This window comes from Melanotaenia boesemani, chromosome 17, assembly GCF_017639745.1.
Source record: "Melanotaenia boesemani isolate fMelBoe1 chromosome 17, fMelBoe1.pri, whole genome shotgun sequence".
Lineage (NCBI taxonomy): Eukaryota > Metazoa > Chordata > Actinopteri > Atheriniformes > Melanotaeniidae > Melanotaenia > Melanotaenia boesemani.
In genome coordinates, this window is record NC_055698.1 from 9,667,535 (window position 1) to 9,690,905 (window position 23,371).

Here is a 23,371-nt window from a genome sequence, read left to right on the forward strand (position 1 = left end):
CAAAGTTTTCTGTTTATACTACATAATAGTTATTAAATTATTTGTTTGAATGTATGTTAAAATGTTGGGGTGGGGTTGGGTTTTATAAGGACACTGTTGTGGTTGTTAGGGCTTTGTTTCCAAAATGCTTTTGCCACAGCAGCTTCCCCAGAAAACAGAAGTCCATATTTAGATGTTGCTTAACTTTCTGCTGGGAAACCACATTCACAAAGTTTTTGTGATAAATCAAGACTTCATGTCTAAAACTGAAAGAGTAAGTTGAAAAGAAAGTTCTTAAATTAAACAGATTACTTGGTACAAATAGCTTTTATGTATTGAGGAGTTGGTGAATTGCTTACAAATGTCCAGTAGATGGAGCCAGAGTACAACAGCTTCATTATTAGTATTTGTGTCATTAGAATTTAATGCTGATAAAATCAAATGTATCAGTTAAGTGTAAAATGTGTGAAGTGGTAAAATAAATGATGAATGAATTAGAAATGAAAGGAACTCATATTTTAGGAAAGTAAGTAATTGTTGGACATAAACATTTTTAAGAGCTCTATCTGTGCCCAGTTGTAACTGAAGTAACTGGATGGTACTTGCTGATTATTGTGTTTACACTGCCAAAAGACATTCACATAAATAAGCTGAATGTTAATGAGTGTGATGTCTTGTGGGACTAAGTGGTACTCCTGTTCGCTGGTTTTGGCACTCTAAGCTCTTTAGCAAATACCAAATAGGTGAAATCTACCTATGTTGCAAACAGGATGAAGTGTGAGATGAAGAGGAGACCTCACCTGTAGGAATACCTTTCCTGACATATCTGCTGTCATCACAGTGATTTTTGAGTAGCATCTTCATCATATAGGAAGTAGGGGTTTAAAAATTCCTACCATTTTAGTTTTCTCCTCATAAATTCAAGATGTGATTTAAATTCATCCATATGAAACATCAGTTTAATCTTTCCTTAAAGTTGATAAACCTTTGATGTACTCTTACTGGCCACTTTATTGTTAACCAAGATAGCTAATCAGCCAGTCACATGACTGCATTTAGGCATGTCAATATGATTTGCTGAAGTTCAAACCGAGCATCAAAATGGGGAAAAAGGGAATTTAAGTTAATTTGAGCATGGCATGGTTGTTGCTGTAACTGGTTATAATCAAGACTGTGCAGAAAGCAATTTCTGAAAACAGTTCTGGAAACCTTGAAGCAGATAGGCTACAGAAGCAGAAGACCACACCGGAACCCACTGATGTTAGCTAAGAGCAAGAAACTGAGACTTCAATTTACACAGAATCAGAAAATTTGTACATCTAAAGGTGGGTTAAATGCAAATCATTAGGAGTCTATTTCAAATGCAGCATTTATATGGTCAGAATTTGGTGTAAACAACATAAAAGCAACAAAAAATCACAGATCCCTCCTGTCATCTATCAACATTTCAGGTAGCTGGTGGTGTAATGATGTTGGGGATGTTTTCTTGGTACACTCTGAGCTCCTTAGTAACAGTTGAGCATCATTAAACCACCCTTTATCACCACAGTGTACCGTCTTATGATGGCTACTGCCAGCAGGATAATGCACCATGTTACAAAGCTCAGATCATCTTAAGTGGGTTTCATGACAATGAGTTCACTGTACCCCACAATGGCTTCAACAATCACTCAATCCCAATCCAATAAAGCACCTTTGGGATTTGGTATAACGGTAAATTCTTATCACTGATGTGCAGCCGACAAATCTGCAGCAACTGTGTGATGCTATCATGTCAATATGGACATGATAGTGGAATATATCCTCGGTATTTACATAATATGAAAACATTAAGTGTACTATGTACAACAGTTCTTAAGATGGTGAAGTTGGCTAATCAACACAGCAGTGAATATTCCACTGAGAACAGTTTTCAGCAATGAAAGTGACAAACACTGGGATAAAACATTCTGTAAGACATTAGTAAAGGGAGTAAATTGGAGTAACGTCTTCAGATGAGTGCTGTTACTATTAATTGTCAGCTTCATCTTTCATACTTTCTCAATCAGACACCACACACTGTGCAGAAGACAGACCAATTAGTTAAGTGATCGATGAGGTGAACAGACAATTTCTGTCTCTGTCAGTTTCACTTTTGTTTTGTAAAGAGATGTCTTCAAGCAAATAGCCCACTGCCGTCACCTCTCCTGACTAAGACAAACTGGGAGTCACTTTGGCAATAATCCCCTGTCATTTTCGGGGTATGTGTGTCTTCTTTAAGTTTCCCAGCACTCCACTGCCTAGTGTCTGTCTTGGCCAGCTGGTTGTTATAAGGTGCAGGAAGGGAAGAGAAGAGGCACATAACTACTGTGGCTGCTGCAAAAGACCAAATATTCTGACAACACTTGGCTGCTCATATACAAGCCACGCAGTCTCAAGAAATAAGTTTTCATTAACTGAAGAAATATGGCCTTTTTAGGTAAAATTTTTTATCTTAATTTTTATGTTTAACCTTTTAAAGCTGCAGCTAAATCAAGATCTGATTGTTCTAATCTGTGTACATTGTCACGAACATATTTGCAGTTTAAAATAATCCCATCATATGTTTCGGAGCATAGACAATGTTGAAAGACTACATAACCCCCCTCCAGGCGTGCCATGTCCGTTTCACTTACATTAACCCGGAGTCTGGCATGGCTTTGTCTTTGTCTGGTCTGTCCCTGCAGGGCTCACGTACACTATTACTGTGTCACTGTCCTCATATGGAGCACAGGGCCACAAGGTTGCTGCCATTGGTCCATTATAATGCACATTAGCATGCATTGTTGTTCCCTATTACTGTTAATCATCTCAGCCTGTGGGGAGAAGAGGGGGTCTGGACAACTGAGGGGTAGTAGGAAACCCCAGTCTAGACGTAATTGGAGACATGGGAAGATGTTCAGTACATCACTGAGTGGGTTTCTTTGTGAAGACAGGCAGAAGGATGAGGAGTGGCCGTTTTCTATAGTCTGTTTAAGGAAAATGCATGCTTACCTCTAAAGCTTCATTAATCCAGGATCTGTTTTCAGCTGATAGTGTTTGAATGGAGGGTGCAGCAGACAGACCACAAGGAAGATCTGAGTGCCAAGGGGAAGACATGCTGGCATCCTGCCATCCTCTCCGTCTTGCTTTCCTCCCTCCCTCCCTCTTGCTTCTCTGTTCTGTCGCAGTCCATGTGGGCTCCCAAGACGAGGGTAGAGTGAGGGGCAGCTGCCAGTTTCTGGGACACCCCACCCCTGCAGCTTCCTCCATTGGCATTGATACAAATGCATGCAAAAACAATGCTTTAACCCTTTACTTTTACTCAATAACTATTGCATTTTTATTTGACATATATACATGTATCACATGAGTCACAAGTGTGTCATATTCCTTCAAAATTAGCTTTTCATGATCCATTTGTAGAAGCGATGCCCATCTTTTCTGAGGCAGTAAGCACAGACAACAGTGTTACAGCAGAGGTTCTTATTATCTATTAGCTAAGCCTTTTTATGCAAAGACTTAAAGTAGTGTTTGAAAATTTGAACATTGTGTGTCATAGTGTTGAGGTTTGCTCCTACAACTAAATGAAATGAAATTATTTTGTTAGTCCCAGAGGGAAATTGCAAAGTTTTAGTATTTTTTTCTTTTAAATAAAAACAGTAATAAGAATTAACGACTGTTGGCAGTAATGGTCTCCTGCACCTTTCTTTCTTGCACTTGACTTAAAGAAGACTTGCACTGAACACGTTTAGTTATTTTCTCACTGTTGAGTAGAGGATGGGAAGAATCGTCCATTATTTTCAGCAGTTTGTGCAACATTCTTCTCTGGACAGTCAGCTCCAGAGTTATCACCAGCACAGAATCAGCTTTCTTGATCACTTTGTTCCGTGTCTTTAAGTCTCTGGCTTGGATGTTGCTGTCTCAACAGATGACTGTAAAGCTGATTGCACTTTTAGAAGATATGCAACATCTTGGTGCAGACATTGAATGATCTCAGCTTCCAGAGTTTGCTTTGTCAATGTCTGTTTATATTGATGGTTTCTGTGTTGCGTTTCCAGTCTAGTTTGTTGTCTAGCTGAACTCCAAGGTACTTACTAGATAACAAAAAATGTTTGGCACAAATATGGTCCAAATGTACATTTTTGTTTGGCCCAAATTTGGCCTTGACTTATGACGTTGACTAAATGTCAGCATGGCTTTCCAAACTCAGCCACACGATTGCCACATGTGGCCCGCAAGGAAGCTGCCATAATCTATGTCCAAACAAACTTCTCGTGTTAGACCTGTAAAATATTTGCCGTAATGCACATCCAGACCAACAACTGACATCTGGACAACATGTGGCCCACAGAAGATTTGTCATTATCCACGCCAGGCTGGCAACTGACATCTGGTCCACTTCTGGCCCACACAACCCTTGCTTGTGCCAAGTGAGCCATAAATGCCAAAAGTAGCCCAGTCATGCTGCTATCTGGGAATTGTATTCCTCCACCACCTCCACCTCTTCCCAAGATGTAAACAGCACTTTGCCTACTCCTGTTCCTCCTAAAAGCAACAAAAATCTCTTTGGTTTTGTTCGTGTTCAAGATGAGGGGATGAAAGGTTAATCTAACAAAAACATCCACTAACATGCTAATAATTAGCATGTGGCTAACTGCAACAAACTTAGCTTGCAGCCAGTCATACATATCTCAAACTTACCCACCAGTATTTCTGGGCGTTTCTTCTTCTTATTTTTTTTTCCTTACATTTTTCTGATTTACTGCAGACAAAATGCAAAATGATGCTCATAGCCCACAGTGTCACATGTCTGCCATTTAAACAGCTATGAGCATGGATATAGTTATCCATTATATAGTTATCTATTATATGGTATGCTGACAGAATTAAATGGCTGGTTTTGAATTAAGAAGTCATATATATATATAAGTCAATGAGCATATTTGGACAAGAGGGTTGAACTGAGGATGATCCTTGTTAGGAAAAAACTAACAAATAAACTAATATCTAATTAACTGTGTAATTACTGTAAAAATAACCACCAGCCAATGATCTGAATAAAGCTTTTATGCTACTTCAGCCAAAGATGTTCAGACTTAGTGGCTGGTGACCATTAGCGCTATCACACGTCCTCATCTTCTTAGCTGACAATAACATTGACTATGTCCTTCTTTTATATGCAGTCTGTTGTTAAACATATGGGAGATATTACATGTATCTGTCTCAAAAACTGTAGCATGAATCCTGGCTGGTGATGGAAAGTAACTAGGTACATTTATTTAAGTATTAAAATAATTTTGTAGCTTATTTTGAGTAATAATTAATATTTATGCTGCTTTGTACTTCTACTGTGTGACATTTCAGAAGCAAAGAAGCTATAGCTGGTCAGCAGTTTTTGTTAGCTTCTTGGTTAGCCTACTTATTTCTTTTTTCCACCTCCCCAGTCCAGCATCATGGCAAACAGAATAATGGTCTGGCTGCCAGGTTGTGCAGAACAAACTGGTTTTGCCAAGAGGAGCTTATGGGCTATAAAGGAAGTAAAGCTCTGTGGATTTTCTTTTATTTTTTTATTTTTTTCCCCCATTTATTTATTGCTGAATTACGAATGAATGCAGGACCCAACAGGAGGAACAAAAGAACCGGGAGAGTAAACAGAAGGGAAAGGAAACAAAGATACAAAACATAGAAAACAACAGCTACACAACTGTACAATTAGAACTAAAACAGTAGAACCAGACAACCAGCTGCTACACCAGCAACCAGGCTTAACAGAATACATCCCACGGCCTTTGTAAGGAAACAGTGCAGAGAAACATCAGGAACACTTAAAGACAGAAGAACTAAGACCAAGACCAGCAACAAGTATATTAAAATATAATTTTGGCTTTTAGTAAACATGCAGAACAACACAAAATGTTAAATGGTATACCATGCCCCTCCAAGGATCACAGGCAGACAAAGAGGGCCCAAGGCTGGGGCAACCAGCAGCAGGGAACCCAGGCAATCCACTGCAGGGATGAACACGCACCCATAACAACAAGTGTTTCTGTTACAACACATTCTTTTCTAATCAAATAATGAATTCCTCTTTTTTATGCACATGATGTCTAACAGAAACCAGGGTGACATTTTCAATGTCTGGATGTTGTTAACAACTACACCAACGAAAATACTTTTTTCCCTGTTAAACATGGTGTCATTTCAATGAATGTTTGATTGATCAAGGTTATACTTATTATATTATGTTTCATGAAAAAATAAGGTTAAATCCACCACACATCCTGTGAATGATTTCAGCTTCAGGAAAACATAACGAAAGAACATAAAAACTCATGCATACCCTCTGCAATATCCATATTGAATAAACCTAAATAGAATATTGATTTCTGTTTAGAGTATTGATCTGCTTTTATCTGATTCTACTATCCTTTTATGCTGCAGCAGTAACACACTGTGCACACGCTAATGCTTCAGATTTAACCATCTAATGACATTTTAGCTGTAACCTATCAAAGGAATCACACGAATAATTTTAGTTCAAATACCTTAACTTTATCTTGCTGTGAATATTTGGATATTAGATTTTTTTAATGCAAACTTTTTACTTGTTTGAGTAGCTTTTCAGTTGTCTACTTAAGAGTTACAATCAGGTTGGACACACTTAACTACTTTCTTTTTAATCCACCATTGCTGGCTACGGCTCTACCATATAACAACATGTCATCGTCAAATGCAGCAAAATACTGCAAATAAATCATTTCATTCTCTTGCCAGTTTGCATGCTCTGTCTCTGGAAAGTGTATCTTTCTATGCTAAAAATGCAGATGCACCACAAACACATTGGAGCTGCAGTTTTAGATGTGAAGACAAACATATCTGAGATGCCACATATTGATCTTTAAATGGTGATTCTTTCCTCTTGGAAAGTATTGTATCATTTCTTTCACATACCACTTGGGAAACCCTGCATGTTGTGTAATGAAATTAATCTGAATTCTCCAACAGTTCCCACCCAGCCCCCAAGAAAGCGCTGTATTTACACACAAGCAAAGATAACACGGACTGCCAGAATTTTAGTGGTAATTAGCAAGTGGTCTGAGTGTCTTAGTATTCACCCCTATCTGCACCACAACCCAGCTTGCCTGATTCCCAAAAGTATTCATTCATTAACAACCCACACTTAACCTACATCCAGTTCCCTTTTCAGCTTGCATAAATCATAACTAAAATCTATCATGTTATCAAGTAATCTTTCTTACAGGCATCAAGAGGGGAGAGAAAAGTAGCAATTGCAGCTGACTGAATACACAGTTTGAGTTAGTTATTAATAACTTAGTTGGAGTGCTGCCAGACCCCTCGGGTTATGGGTCATCCGGAGCATCTTGTTCCATTTGAGTGCAGTGAAATGCCTCTCATGTTTAAAACAAAACAAAACAACAAAAGAAAACGTTTCCCACTGAATGTCTCAATCAAATGATTTATTGTGGTAATAAAGGCTAAATGAGGCTTGAAAGGTCCCAAACAAACTTTTCCACACCAGTACACAACCACCACCAACATGCTTCTTGACAGAGCCACAAACAATCCTGGTCAAAAGTTTGGGCAGTGAATCAAATTTTTTGCGTCACTAATTTTGTTCCGTCTGTTTTCATCTTGGTGATTCACGTTGCTTCTTTATTCTTGTAACGAAGAAAAGATATTTCTGAATTAAATTTCTTGACTTTATCATGAAATTCCGATTTTTAATTGTACTTTGGTCCTGATATTAAACTATCAGTCAACATTACAATATATGTCATAAATACAAGGAAAATGTTAGTAAATAAATGTCAGCTGAAGTCACATGAGAGATATTTTACAGTAAACTTAGTCTTGAAATTATGGTCCTCTCCTGTCAGTGATTTGGATTACTTCTAAAGAAACCTGTACAGAGACAACTGCTTTGCATAAGGAAACACCTGAACGAGTTGTGCACCAATTATGACAAAGTTCAGTGAGAGATGTTCAGCTGTGATGAAGAAAGCTCTCGGACATCCAAAAGTCCCCCAAGAAGTCAGCTATAAAACTGGATTGACAACAGTGTAGTGCTTGTACACGAGTGGCAGCAGGCCTGAGTGATTTCTTCTGAACACACTGATGAAGACTTCTGGACAATGGCTTAGTCTAAAGAAGGGCAGCAAATAGTCTACTTCCCTCCAAACGTGATCATAAGGGACAGACTGAATATCCGCAGATATGGATGGCAGAAGACGGCATTAAGCTATATTCTCAGATGAGGCTCCCTTCCATTTATTTGGGACATCTGTAAAATCAATTCTCCAAAGAATAAAAGGTAAACATTTCCATGCCAACAGTGACCCCCAGCCTGAGACTATACATGTGTGGGGTTGCTTCTCATCCAAGGGAGTGGGCTCATTTACAGTTCTGCATAAAAAACACCCTTATGTCCAAACAACTACCTCTGACTGTATGTTTTCTCTTTTTGGACCCTTCTCTGTGAACCCTAGTCTCTTCAATGTCCTTTCTTTCTCATTCTAATGTTCAGGTTGAACTCAGCAAGTCTGCTTGACCATGTCTACATATCTAAATGTATTTAGTTGCTGTACCCAATAAAGTGACCAGTGGGTGTAGATCTGCAAAAGCTCCATTAGAAGAAGGTCATGGCCTCATTCTTGCATGCCCTTCAACTTACTTATTCAATAAACTTCATCTCATCTTAGGTTATATCACAGCCTCTTTACATAACTGACACACCACGGAGAGTTATCAAGACTCGTCTTCCTCGCAACTGTTTTAATTCCATAATTCCTTCGAGGGGAATGTCGATTCAGGGACTTAGACGGAGATAGCTCACTGTTAAGAAGAAATTGTTAGCTCTGGGTCATCTCCAAATATATTCTGAATCAGGATGCTATTTATTCCTATGATCTCTTATCTTCTTCAAAAACCCTGAAAGGTGGCCTTGAGTTTTGGCCCAGTGGGGGAATTATTCCGACCAAATGTACCATTGCCTACAGGTTGCCAAAGATTAGCAAGCCTGGATGCTTCATACAGATAACATAAGCCACCACATACACAAACCCTACGCCTTCAAACCACTCCCCATCTGCCTTGATTCACAGATGCTGACACACATAGTGTGTGTTAGTTTAAAACCCACCCCACCCACCCTCTTTTTGCATCTGCCTTGCACTCCACTTAGAGACCTGTGACTAAATGGATTTGCATCTCTCTTCCCACATCATTCCCAAAAGGGTGTCATCCTTCCATATTCAGAGGTCCACCGAGACAGATATGAGTACACAAAGAGAGGAGGTGTGTTTATGCAGTTTGTGGCAATGCTGACACATTGGTGTGCTGTGCACATGCCGAACAAACACACATGGCTCACACGAGGCCCCTTCGCTCCTCACATTCATCTCCATTCAGGGCTGGAATCTCCATTCAGAAACATCAGACCCAATTAGCACCTGCTCAGTGCTCACAGGCAGACCAGGCCTCCTGCTACAAGAGAAGTGTGACGCTGAGAAATGCTCCAGCTGAACCAACAGAGCATTCGCGCCCACACAAACGTGAAAGGGAACAACTCCTTTTTTTTTTTTTTAATCTTTTCCTCATTTCAAAAGGTGTATGATTCATCACATATCTTGTTTTGATTTGCTTGTGTCATAGCTGCTGAATGATCCTGCTTCATATTTGTCTTTTCAATTTCTTTCTACTTCCAGCTTTGCTATTTGCAGCCGACTTTATAAGATTAAAAGCTTGATCCACTGATTTAAAATATAAAACTGAAATTATTTGGGATGTTCAGCTCAGCTTTTGAAAACGTTTCTGTTTCCTGCAGCTCTGTGGAAGATTTGATGTGTGGCAATTTAATTATGTCACTGGAGTTATTGCAGCTTGTGTGTAACAACATCTGCAGGTCAGATTCTGTGTGTGGTCAATTGCCAGGCCATGTTTGGGGTATTTTAATCCCCCAACTTGTGAGTGAAATAGTAAACAATGATGATCAAACCTCGTAATTAAATGCCTTTTGTTAGAATTTGGTGACCAGACCAGATTTTAGCCAATATAAAGCTGATACCTAAATATTATCAGCTGTACAAAACTGAATCAATATTTATCTGTTAAAACTAAAGGAGAAAATAATTTCCCACATCATCACACCACCAGCAAACTGAACTGCTGATACAAGGCAGGATGGATCCATGTTTTCATGCTGTCTGCGCCACATTCTGACCCTACCATCTGAACGCTGAAGCTGAAATAAACTATTCAGACCAAGCAACGTTTTTCCATCTTTTATTGACCAGTTTCTGAGTGTGTGAATTGCAGCCTCAATTTCCTGTTCTTAGCTGTTCTTGTATTTTACATAGATTGATTGTATCCAGTGGTTATTTGAGTTACTGTTGCCTTTCTATCACCCTGACTCAGTTCACCCATTCTCCTATGACCCCTGACATCGAGGCATTTTAGTCAAGACAACTACTTAATATCTGTAATGCTTTTGTTTTATGTAAAATACTTTGAATTGTCCTGTACATGAAATGTGCTATACAAATAAACTGCCTTACCTTGCCTTACTGCTCACTGGATATTTTCTCTCTTCAGAACGTTCTCTGTAAACCCTGGAGATGGTTTTATGAGAAAGAGTAGATTGAGTATATTAGTTTCTGATATACTCAAACCAGCCCATCTGGCCCCAACAACCATGTCCTGTTCAAAGTCACTAAAATCCTCTTTCTTCCCCATTCTGGACTTCAGTAAGTCATCTTGACCATGTCTACATGACTGAATACAAGCTTTGATTGAGAATATATTAAATACTTTGGTTGTATGATCAGATTTGTCCTGTCTAAGAGGGCCTTCCTCTCATCAAAAGAGAGAACATCTGAAGCCTGGATCAGTCACGTTGCACCACAGACTTCCATACTGAAGCCCACACTCTCCCTTTATGACTCTCACTGACTAAATGTTAGGCTTTAATATCGATGAGTATGTGGGCAGCTGGTAAGCTGGTATCATGCAGACACTGCTCATAACATCACTGTTAACAAAATCTATCCATGAATGTGTGTTTTTAGTGTGGACTGACTTGCAGTTGAAATTAAATGTTGATCGGAAGCCTCACTAACAGATACGCTCCCTTTCTTCTCCTCTCCATCCTCTATCTTCTCCAGCCTTTTTTTTCTCTTTCAACCCACCTCCTCTTACCCTGTGCCTATTTCTGTCCCTTACTTCATTGACAGAAGACTATTAGCCCCACTCCAAACCCCTCTAGTCCTTCTTCTCCATCCTCCATCCTCCTCCCTTACACATAACGTTACTGGCAATGTGGTCTCCCTGCCCCTGCAACACCCCCGCTGAGCTTAAGCGGTTAGTACAGTCTGGCTGTGCTCTCTCCTTATAAGGGCAAAATACATTGACAGAGGCAGAGAGAGGGGGCTGTACCAGAACAGGCAGGCAGGTAGGGGGACAGTGGCGGCTAAGCAGGAGGAAAATAGACATGTGATGTAGAGAAAGAGGAAACTGTGAAGAAGTGGAAGGAGGGATGGAGATGACCAAGGAGAGAGGATGATAGAGGACTGTGTGATGAGGAAAGGAGTTTAGTTTGTGCTTCTGGCCTTTTGAAAGCAAAGTGCGACATTTTCCAAATGAGAAGGCTGGCATAGTACATCTTATTTTATTCTATTCTATTCTATTTTATAACAATTTCATTCCTATATAGGAATCATAGCCTACTGTATGCATGTTTAAAAACAGTTTTAAAATGACACAATCCAAAAAGTACTGATTTAAAAATGTTAAACTTCTTTTTGTCTAGTCTCGCCTTAACACCTTGCACTCAGGTATCAGTGAGGGCTCCTTCCTGAGGAATTACTGACCTGGTTTGTGCCTTTTGAACCACTGAGACCCACAAATAGTGTCCTTCTAACTATCCCCAAATCACAGTTCCATAAGAAACCTGCACACACTTTAAATCCCCTCTTAAATGTTCCTTTTTAAGAGAGCCTCTTGGTGTTGTCTGACAAATATATTCTATCACTGCTAACCTGGCTTTCCTGTCTCCTCTTTTCTTGGGGCGCCATTATAATTACTGTGACCTTCATCAGATAGCCTTTTTAATTTTATGATTTTATTTATTTATTGAACGGAAAGCTGCCCTAAAATTTCAATATACTTATTATGGTTGTTGTCTCAAGTGGTTTTACTTGATTTTAACCCATTAAAACCGGATGTTGCCCAGGTGGGGGATTTTGAGAACAGATGGTTCCCAAGCTGTGCCAGAATAGCAATTTTTGAGACCTAGCCTAACCTATCTGAACTAAAACCTCTCTAATTCTGTTCTGCTTCACTTTCTAGACTTTATCAGAGTTGGTCTCACATATTGTACTACGATATGATAGAGCTGCAACTACATCATTCCAAAGGGATACTCATATTCACCCTAAAAGTGTTTGTTTTTTTATTCTAGTCTGAAGCTTTTTTCATTTGTACTACGTGCCATCAACTTTTATTCTTCACCAATAACACATATAATACATGTCAACAAATCTCACAATTGTCCCCGTTACTACAACTCCAATAGTATTCAAATAAGTTGGTTCCAGAAATGTTCTCATTTAATTATGGGTATGACATTTTGAGAAGAGACTTAAAAAGTAGGAACAGAGTTAATTCTCAAATGCCATGTTAAGCAATTTGTATCATTGTTTAGAAAAGGGATTTATAAATAAAGTTTTATTGTTATAGTTGTTGTTGTAAAATTTATTGGGTTTGGCTAATATTAAGTCTGACTTAGTTTTTGACAAATGTAAATATTAAAGGACCTGCAAGATCCCAAATGTCTACTTCAAAGATACAACGATAAAAATGTATTCCCAATATCATGATGCCATACCACTAAAGCTTATTTAATTAATTCATTCAGTGAGTAATTCAGGCTACAGCATAATTCATCAAATCACTGACGTGTTTATGATAACTGGATGCTCACTTTAACAATTCTAACACTTGAATGAGACACCTTTGCAGTGAAACAATGTGGGGGGCACAAGTTGAGGTAAATATTTAGAAACAACACTCCTTAACGAGCCCTTTCACCCACTTCGTTTCCACTCACCAGGTCACATATTGTTTTTAGGCAGCTTTCAGGTTAATTCTGAGCGTGCCAAAACACATGTAGATGGTGTAAGTATGGATCCTTGGTAACTATTCGTCTAATAAGCTGCTTGTTATAACTTTAACCAATTAAACTTGCATCAATTTTATCAGAGTTCCGCATACATTAAATTTTTTTCATTTATTTCCAATCATCTGAAAATGTCTAGATCAGGGGTAGCCAACGTTGGTCCTCGAGGGCACCAATCCGGCAGGTTTTCCAGATTTCCGTGCCCCAACACACCTGACTTAAACTAACGAGTCATTGTGGAGATCCTTATAGGCTGTTGGATCTATTTAATTTGAGTCAGGTGTGCTGGAGCAGGGAAATCTGGAAAACCTGCCGGATTGGTGCCCTCGAGGACCAACGTTGGCTACCCCTGGTCTAGATAAACTCCTACTTGGTTAGCACCTGTACTATTTGGCCCTAATTAAAATTTGTAAGCAAACTCGCTGCTTTAAACAAATTAAGTTTTTGTTAATTTCAGTGATTGAGTACAATTATCAAAAAGGGTTTAACTTTTGCAAACTTAATTTAATTTAAGTACATGAGGTTAGAGGAAGAGATACTTCATAAAATATTGGTTTTATTTTCTTATTTCTATTTCGAGATTTCTGTTATCTCTAATTTGTTGTTAATAGAGGTGAACAGCCTTGTGGGAATCCCTGCTCCCTTGAGGGTTTCCCAGAATGCTCCTTTGTGCATGTGCATGCAATACAAATTAAGCTGAATTGAATTGTATTGAATTATTCTAGCTATCTCTTAAAGGGGCAAGCATAAGCTGGTCTTCACTCATAGCCAGAGGCAGTGTTTGAATAATCTGCACCAACCTAAAATGAATTTTCAAAATCAAACACATTTAGACGTCTCATCACATTGTCAAGCAGATGGTGTGTTCTTATAATTATACATTTCTACATGCTTGTGTGCAGTCTGACCATGTTACTTCAGACTGACATTTCTTAGCCATGCAAAAGTTATGTTTACATTGTGTTTACAGTTTAGTGTGACTCACTTATCCTTGAGCTGCAACAAACATGATATGCTTTCTTTCTTATAAATTCAGCAGAAATGATTCTCTGATCATCCACTGGTGTGTTTATGTGCATCCTCATGTGTGCATAAGATAAACAAAACAGCGACCAACCAACATTAAACGGGTCTCTATCACTTTTAGAGCTCAAAAGCCTCAAGATGGAGTCACTGATATATTCTTTTTGGTTCCTGTCCTATTATTTGTTTATTATAGGCCAAATTTGTTGTAACTCCAAAGCAAGTGGATGCTGAAGCAACTGTATTTGAACATCCATTGATAGGCACTGAGACGATCAACAAATAGCCAACATGCATAATGATCTGCTGGGTGAGTTGCATGTTCTAGGTAAAGACCAGGAATTCTATCCTCTGTGGTACCTGGTGCCACAGAGGACTGAAGACAGCAGTTCTGCTCTCTTATCTCTGCTTATATTTACAGTTTCATTCATTCAATATATGTCCTTCAGCTTGACTAATAAAAGGTTGTGAACAATAATTAAGAAATCTTTATTCTCTTGCCACTCTATATCAGATGCTTAGAGCAAAAGAACAACAAGCAACAACTTTCCAGAGTGGGAGTTAGTTGGTGGTATTGGAGAATGTCAAAGGATTTAGAATGAGACCAGATTCCTTGTTTTCTCTTTCCTAATTGCTCACTGTTGTCTTTCAGTTTCTCTCATTGTTTGGTTAAGTTTAGACATCAAAACCACTTAGTTAGGTTTAGGCAACAAATGTTTAAGTGGTAAAAGTTGGTTTGATTTATACCTAAAAACTACTTAGGGTGAAACTATCTTCTGGTAAGGTGCTGAAACTAGTAGTTTAGCTTCAGATATTAAATTTATGTGGTAAAGTTTAAAAAAAAGTTAATCTAGGTTTGTGGTTTGGTTGAAATTATACCACTTTTCAACAGTGATTAGGCTCACTGGATCATTCTCTGCGTTGTTGACGTACCCACAGCACTAAACAAAAACAAGTTTGTTACACCATCAAACTGGTTCTAAGCAAACCTCCATCTGGTCATTCATTTCTTTTATACAGCTTGGGTAAAGAATCAGCATGAGGTTTGCTTCCTCTAAAGGTCAACTGTTTTTTTTGTTTTTGTTTTTTGCAAAAAAGTTGTTCTAATGTTTATATGTACAGCTTATGTTGGACTTTACCTCAGCTTTCCATACAGTTGACCATCACATTCTGCTTGGGTTGGTCTATCAAGATCTGCCTTGGACTGGCTCACTTCATACCCATCTGACAGATTGATTTTTTAGTTACTTTTAAGTACAGATCTTCCCCTTATTCTGTCCCTTTTGGTGGGACTGAGAAGCTCTGTTTTGGGGCCTCTGCTCTTTTTTATTGTATTTGCTCCCACTTGGGCACATTCTGTCAATCTTTAAAAACATCTCTTATCACTGCTATGCAGATTAGATTCAATTATACACCTCGTTTCACCCAAGTGAAATGTCTAAATTCCACAGTTAGTTAAAGTGCCTAAACAGTGGACCTCTTGGTTCATTGGCAAAATCCTCTGTTAAGAACCTTGGCATAACATTTGATTCTGGTTTTACTTGGGGTGCAGATATCAAGTCTCTGGTTTGTACCTGTTTTTTTTTTATCATCTGAGAAATATTTCAGAGTGGAATTTCATATTTAATTTACTGACTTGGTGAGCTCTTCACGGACAGGCACCAGGTTATATCACAGAGCTTCTGCACCTATATTTCTTTGGCAGGTCCCCAAGGTCCTGTGACCAGGGCCTGCCAATGGTGCCCAATGATAAGCTGAAAACAAAAGGAGACAGAGCTTTCTGTTCAGCGGCCCCCAGACTTTAGAACTCTCTTCCTTTGGACTTGAGATTGATGGACTCTGTGGTCCATTTTAAAAGCCACTTAAAATAAATCTTTTTATTCATTTCTCTTGATTTTATGCTTTGTTTGGTCTTGTGAAGCACTTTGTGATTTTATATCTTGATTTGAAAGGTGCTATATAAATAAAGTTTTACTTACTTTTCTTATTGGACAATCTTATCCACCATATTTTGGTGGCTAAATTTACTATTGATTTTAATAGTTATAAACACCTGTTCATTATTATTTATCATTGAATCCCCCAGTTCTTTTTGGGTTTGCATTGTGGCATTTCAATAAAAATAAAATAAAATAAAATAAAATAAAATGCTGCCCACCTCTGATTTCCTTTTATCATTGTTTCACCTGATTACCAGAACTGAACTTTACATGTCCTCATAATTCTTAAAGCAAGCCTTTATAGAAACTGAACTCATCTAAGGACATGCTTGCACATCACAGACAGTCTCTTCCATTCATGCAATGGAAAGCATGCAAGAAAAACCTGACCTAAAAAGTAACAGACACTATGAATAATCCAAGGTGTTCCACCTTATGTTGGCTGACAATAATGCTCAGGTATTAATATTTTAGCTAAATAGACCTCTTGTACTTGGCGACATTACAGGCCAAGGAAAAAAAGAAAGAAAGAAAGAAAGAAAGAAAAAAAGAAAGAAAAAATCAGTTTGTCCTTTCTGTGAGCTTCAAAATCAAGGAAATGGAACAAACTAAAAATGGTTTGAAATCCACAGCAGATGTGAATTTAATGGACAGTTAAAGTCTGAGTCTTATTTAAAACAAAACGTTCAAGCAATTAAATAGACTTAGCAATTGTCCTTAAGGTTTACACACCAAAGAACTGTATACACTGACAATCTTTCCCCTGAAGCTTATGCAAATCATCCTCCCTCAGTATCCGTGGATACAAGTTATTCATTTTGCTTCACTGCAGAGATTCATTTTTTTTCTTTTTTAATCTATTCTATGTTCATACATCAGATGATGATCGTGTGTCTTAGATGAAGTTTGCTGTATGTGCTGGAGAATTTGCTATAAATGCACACACTCACCCACTCACCCACCCACACCCACACCCACCCACACCCACACACACACACAGTGACATGAGTCTTGCCTTAACACCATTCAGAACTAAATTTCACTGGATGGATACTTAATGAAGTATTAAATGAAATAAAAAAACTAATAAAAATAAAAGACAGTGTTTATTAACAGAAAACAGACAAAACTGCCCCAACTTTTTTTTTCTTTTTGTCTCAAAGAAAACATCTGGTTCTGTGAATATTTGAGTAGGGGGGTGTTGTTGCTTGGTGTAACTGTGAAACTGGAGCATATGATTGTTTGAAAATGTGCCAAAGTCTGAATCAAAAATTATCTTAATCTATGTTAGAGTCTTTAGCAAAATTATACATTAGAGTGGCTTCAACAGATTTAAGTCCAAACTGTCCATTTTTAAGTAAAGCAACAGAAGATACCTACTCTTAAACTGAATGCAAACCTATTGTTTGTTTTAACAGTTAAATACTGCTTTTTTTTCTCTCCTTTTTTCTCCAGTGATGTTGCATGGGATTAAATTCACTCAAAGGAGGTCGTGCTATATTTAAGAAGTGGGAAGTAGTGCTAACCACATATCAATAGAGTTGTATATTTGAGTCTCACACCAGCTCTATAGTCCTATGGCAGACTTTTCTATCATTATAAGCACCATGTTTCTGTGTGTATCATCTTCTGTTATGGAGATATCCCAGTTGATTGCTAGAACATTGAGTTCTGCAATTAATTCAGCCTAGTTTTGAAAGCTTGCCAGTCGAGTCTAACACTAGTTATTGCTGAAGTGTTGACAGTAGCCTGCTATTACAGGGAAGATGAGGTAAGAAAGAAGTTGTGCCAAATGCTTGCATGTGATTACAATCACACTATGTGATGTCTGTTAAGCAATGTGGGACAATGTTTGGTGATCTGAAAGTAGCCATTAGAAGATTCACTTCACAGATACAACCACAAAAACAGGAAGAGCTATAGGCCTTTGTGTTGTTGGGCATTTAACTGTTTCTGTGCTTTACATTTAGCCTCAGCAGAAAGCACAGAGTTAGCTGTTGTTTTAAGCATGTCATTAAGCTACATGTAAAGCAACAGAGCTAGCACAGAGCTAGCTGACATTGTTAGCATGTTATCTAGTGACAATTTAGATGCTAATTTGTGATATAATTTACTACAGGCATGTTTGGTATGTAGTTTAGTTACACAGTAAAATTCCACATGAATGAAAAAATTACAGTTAGCTCAACTTACTTCAGACGCAGTCTGACAGATGTTGAATGCCATTTTGTCAGATTAGTTTATGTGAGTTCACACCCTGAATTTTCTTTTTCCTTCATGAGAGGTTGTTGAGAGTTAAGGTTACAAAACCACTTTAAAGTCTTACAGTATTTGATTGCAAGATGACAAATGTCCTGTTTGATCCATTAGCCTGATTAAATATCAACAATGGCAACAGTGGTAAGAGTTAATCAGCTGGACTCTTCCCCTTACTAAGTCCCTCCCATGACCCAACTATAAAAGGACACAAAGTCTGTGTAGCCACCCTATGGCAGTAACTTTGGCATCATAATAAACTGTGGTGAAGTATTGCAGAACAGCATTTGGTCTTCAGCCCTTCTGCTCTGTTCCAGCCCCCCGGGTGGGCTGCCATCAGCCCTGGTTTGGGTACAAGACCAGTAGACAATGGACATTCTGTTCCCCCATACACACACTTATACACATAAAGAGTGAAAACTTAGCCATGGTTCATTGAAAGTTGCCCTTTTGTCTAGGCTGTGACCCTGATAGGGTCCCCAATGGGTGATGTCAACATCCAGAATTCTTCCTAAAAGATAAGAACAGATGGAGTACACACACAGTCTCACTAATAAACACATCAAGTGCAAGGTTTCACACATACCTGCTCACATTTGCTTCTAGTTTCTCTTTACAGCCTAACAGTAAACACATACACCCTTACACTCACATTACCACAAATAATGTGAATTTCTTTCCCTTCTGCAGCACACAATCAAATGATGCTCAGCAATCACCCACACAGTTTACAAAAATACCCTGATGCACATCTCTACTCACCACAATTCAGTTCAACACTGTGCGGACAGATAAAGTCACTCTGTCAAACACAATACAACTCTACACACACTCATAAAAACACAAGATAGCACACACACACACACACACACACACACACACACACACACACACACATACAGAGTTGTGCCCCCTCCTCTTATTGCCAGCAGGCTAGTGGGAGCTGTTAGTCAAAGGGGGAGGGGGTGTTGTGAGGGCATGCTGAATGTGTGTGTGATGGGGGTCTTTGTGAGTGAGAGAGGTAGGAGGAGAAGAAGAGAGGGAGAAGGGGGGACAGAGCGTTCTATTTCTCATAGACCAACAGCTGCTGTCTTTAGTGCAGAGATAGAGAGAGGAAGAGGGAGGGCTGTGTGGCGTGAGGCAGTGCGTGTGCTCAGTGTTTAGGTGAATCCACAGCCCTCTGGCTCACAAGGATAAAGGATCCTCACAGAGGAACATAAAGAAAAGCAACACAAGGACTTTCCCCCTGCCCTTTATTTTAGTATCATCTCTTCCCTCTCTTGCTTCATTTGGCTGCCTGTGTTTGTGTTTTGTTATTCCTGTCCTTCTCTTTTGTTCCTCGCATCCATCTCTGTTTCGCCCTGGTCCAGAGAGAAGGAAGGAAGAGCCGAGTCAGAGGCATCATCCTCCTGTCCCGCATGCCCAGCCGGTAAGCTGATATCTTTTCTCTTTGATAGCAATGATAACAGGAAGGAGCCTGCTTGTCCCACCCTGCACCAACAGTAAAAGAGAGGATGAAGAGCTGGTGAAGGAGGTTGAGGAGCGTGGATGTGGGTCAGACTCTTATTGGAGGTTGGCAGGTGTCTGGTGTGTACAGTAAATGTTGTTAGAAGGGATGAATGTGAAAGGGTAGGTCATGATCTCAGGGGTAGGCAGGGAGGATGTGCATTGAATTTAACCCCTGTGTGGCTGTTTGGCCAGGTCTTGTCTATTTTCACTGCAGTGCTTAGCCAAAGCAGAACGTTCACTGTCACAGCCACAAAAACACACCACACACATATCCTTGCTTTAGCGAGGATCGATAGTTCAAATCAGTACGGAGAACATGAAGTCCGCTGATGATGTGTAATAATGTGAGGACATTTTGGGTGATGGATGGTGGTTTGGTCACAGGACATATGTGACCTAGAACCATCACATCACATGCATCATATATCACATTGATGCACATTGATAAAATGCATGTCAAGCACACTTCCTCGCTTTTCTAGATCCGGTACTGCACGCACACATTGTATCAGAAACGGTTGACATGAGCACAAAAGGCGTTCAGTTTTACACAGCGATGAGGATGTTTGAGGTGTGAGCTAGCGCAAGTTGTTTCGGCAAACAGCCTGCTAAAAACAATAGCCCCAGATTGTTGTGCCCATCAGAAGGGGTGGGTGTTTTGCGACTGGGGTGGAAAACAGGGAGGAGGGAAGGAAGAGAGGGGGGTGGGTAGGGGGAAAAAACTGAATGGAAGGACAAATGAATGAGGGGCTAAGGCTTTAGAGGAATTTTGTTCTTTCAGATGTGAAAAAACAAGAAAATATGTTGAGAAAAAAGAGGAACCGAAAAGGGTGAAGCAACCTACTGTGCTGCCATGTGACTCTGCAGGTCTTCTTTGTGTGGGGGGTCAGAGAGACAGAAAGAGAGAGAAAGAGAGAGAAGGGGGTTGCTATGGCTAAATAGAAATACAGAAAGAGAAAGCAGGGATGAAATGTGAAATGTGTATAAAAGTGTGTTGTGTTGGCATTAGGAGATTGGAGGGGATGCAGAAACTGACAGGATGAGTGAAAGTTCTGATGTCTATCTGTACCTGTAATCTGCTGACTGTGGTTATAACCCGTGATAATCCATGATAATCTAGATTAACAGATGATTTTACAGCCATGCAGACACTCTCTTTACACGCACACACACATTATGCTGTCATTTGGATTTAATTTGAAACACAGAATGCAAGTCACACAATGTACAGTGTATTTGTTTCAAGATACATGTACGTTCTTTATGCATATGCTCACAATAAGGAAGTATATAATCATATCTATATACATATGGTAAATCTAAACAGATGTGGTAATAAATATAAATATGTGTGAATACATACACACACGTTGTTAATTATTTTTAATTAATGAGAATATCTGAATAGTTGCAAGTGTCTGTAAATAAAGCATGAAAGTGTGTTAATCTAAATGTGTGTATGTGTATATATAGAATTTTTTTTTCCCCAGTCTGAGATTAAAGTGTCACTGCTATGGTATTTACTCTGCTGTTGCTAGGACACTCCCTTTGAACATTTTAACGGAGCCTTTTCATTGGCTTGCCGTGATGATGCAAGATTCTCTTACCCCAAATCTTTCCTGAGCGCCCATAGAAACATGCCTGTCTACATTTCCTCCACTCTCCTCACTCCTTCGCTGTCATTCTTTGTCTCACGTTCCCCCTCCTTTTTTCTTTTTCTTCCCTGTCAGTAGAGATCTCCATGTCCTTTCCGCACGTTCATCCCACCTCTCTGTCATTACTTCATTATGTAATTAATTCCTGCTTTCAATAATCCTCTCCTTGCATCAGTCCTGATCAAGTCAACGTTCTCTGTCACTTCTTTCTCCCTCATGAAGTCTAATTGCTCTCTGCAAAATGATGCTGAAAGCATGTGGCCCTGCTCGTTCATACTCTCCTGCTGTCTTGCAGCGGGATTAGCATTTTCTGTCCCACTTCCTGTAACGATTTGAGGTGAGGCATCTTATTAGCTTGTTTTACCATGTGTCAGGGTGATCAGGTTTGATAGGGCATGAAGGCAGAAACGGGGGTAGGGTGTCACTCTGGAGGAAGCTACCTTTCATTTCTGCACAAAGTGCATCACCTTAAGTGTTATATCTTTACTCCTCACTTGTACTGCTCATTCAAATTATCACCGTGATTGCCTCAGGTTCACAGCTTCCTGTAAAGATGTGTAATTCACAGTAGTTAGGTGTGCAGTCTCACAGCTCTGGCATGCCTGTTAATGCACGCTGACGGAGTGGGAATAGAAAACAGGGCAAAGTAAGGTTAGCAGGGGGAAAGAAGGCAAACATTAGGGGTATTTGTCACTGTTTCTCACATCCTTAAAAGCTCTGTCAACACAGTCCATCAGGTGTAATGATGTGTGATCATATCCAGCCTGAAGTTGCAGCAAAAACCCCAGCTGTCACTATACATGTTTTTCTCAGAACATTTCCTTTCATTGGAGCAGCTTATAAGACCAAATATTTCTGAATGAACTCCAAACTATACTATACATGCCTAGTTAATGTATATAGAAAAATGCAAAATTCAAAAATTAATGTTTGCTCCATTTCTAAAAAGGCAGACCTTCGCTCATGTGTGTATAGCTGCCTGCAATCCCATAATTAAATACAGCATCATCCATATGTTTATCCATGTGGCCCAACAGGTTTCCTCAAAAAGCCCTGACAATTCCTAATTTATTAGTACGTCTAATCTTCTTCATTTGCATCTGTCCAGCAGCAACATCTGTCATTCAAACTTCTGTTGCTTGAACTCTTACACATAGGTGCTGATGTTTCACCTGAATTCAGGGTTTTTGGGGTAGGGTTCTAGGCTAGCAATGTGAGCAGGGCCAGGAAAAAAAAAAAAAAAATCATGACTTTTAAATGTGATCCGTCTCCAACTGGTAATCTTCTGGTTTTTAATCCATTGTTGGCAGGAATTAGGGATTATTTCCTCAGAGCTTAGATGATCCTGTTAAAGGGGCACAGAGTGGAGCGGTAGAGGGCACAGAAAGAGGGCGGGTCCAGGAACAGGATGCTCGAGGCTTTATGTACAGTAGTTCTTAAGCCAGAGGACTCACTGGGGATGAAATAGGAACGTGGGAGACAACCTATATTGATTTAGGCACATGACTTTTAGACACTAACATTATATTTTTATAAATATTCTTAGTAACACTCCTGACAAGATGTAATTGGAAAAATCAATAGAAATATGCCTGTAAATATGATGCTGGTTAACGACTGGCAGGGAGAAAGGCAAGCCTCAGACATTAGTCTTCTACAATCATTTCTGTAAGCATACTTTAAAAATATCTAAATGTAAATTATCTTCAAAGGACCAGAAAAAAGTGCTTTGATTTAAAAAGAAAGTTAAGAAAGTTTTTTTGCTTTAATGAAACTTGATAGCACAATTTCATACTGATGTAAAGTAAAATTAAGTT

The 23,371-nt window shown here is 39.1% G+C and overlaps 1 protein-coding gene across 2 annotated transcripts in view; it reads left to right on the forward strand.

Moving 5' to 3' along the window:
* The first annotated feature begins 19,475 nt into the window (after positions 1 to 19,475).
* fam49al (family with sequence similarity 49 member A, like) overlaps positions 19,476 to 23,371 on the forward strand; it is a 40,173-nt gene continuing 36,277 nt past the window's right edge. Inside the window, exon 1 of one of the 2 annotated variants that reach the window (XM_042012154.1) lies at positions 19,476 to 19,819. The gene's annotated coding sequence lies outside the window, so the exon portion shown is untranslated. The remainder of the gene's footprint in view (positions 19,820 to 23,371) is intronic. The other variant, XM_042012157.1, reaches the window with a different exon arrangement.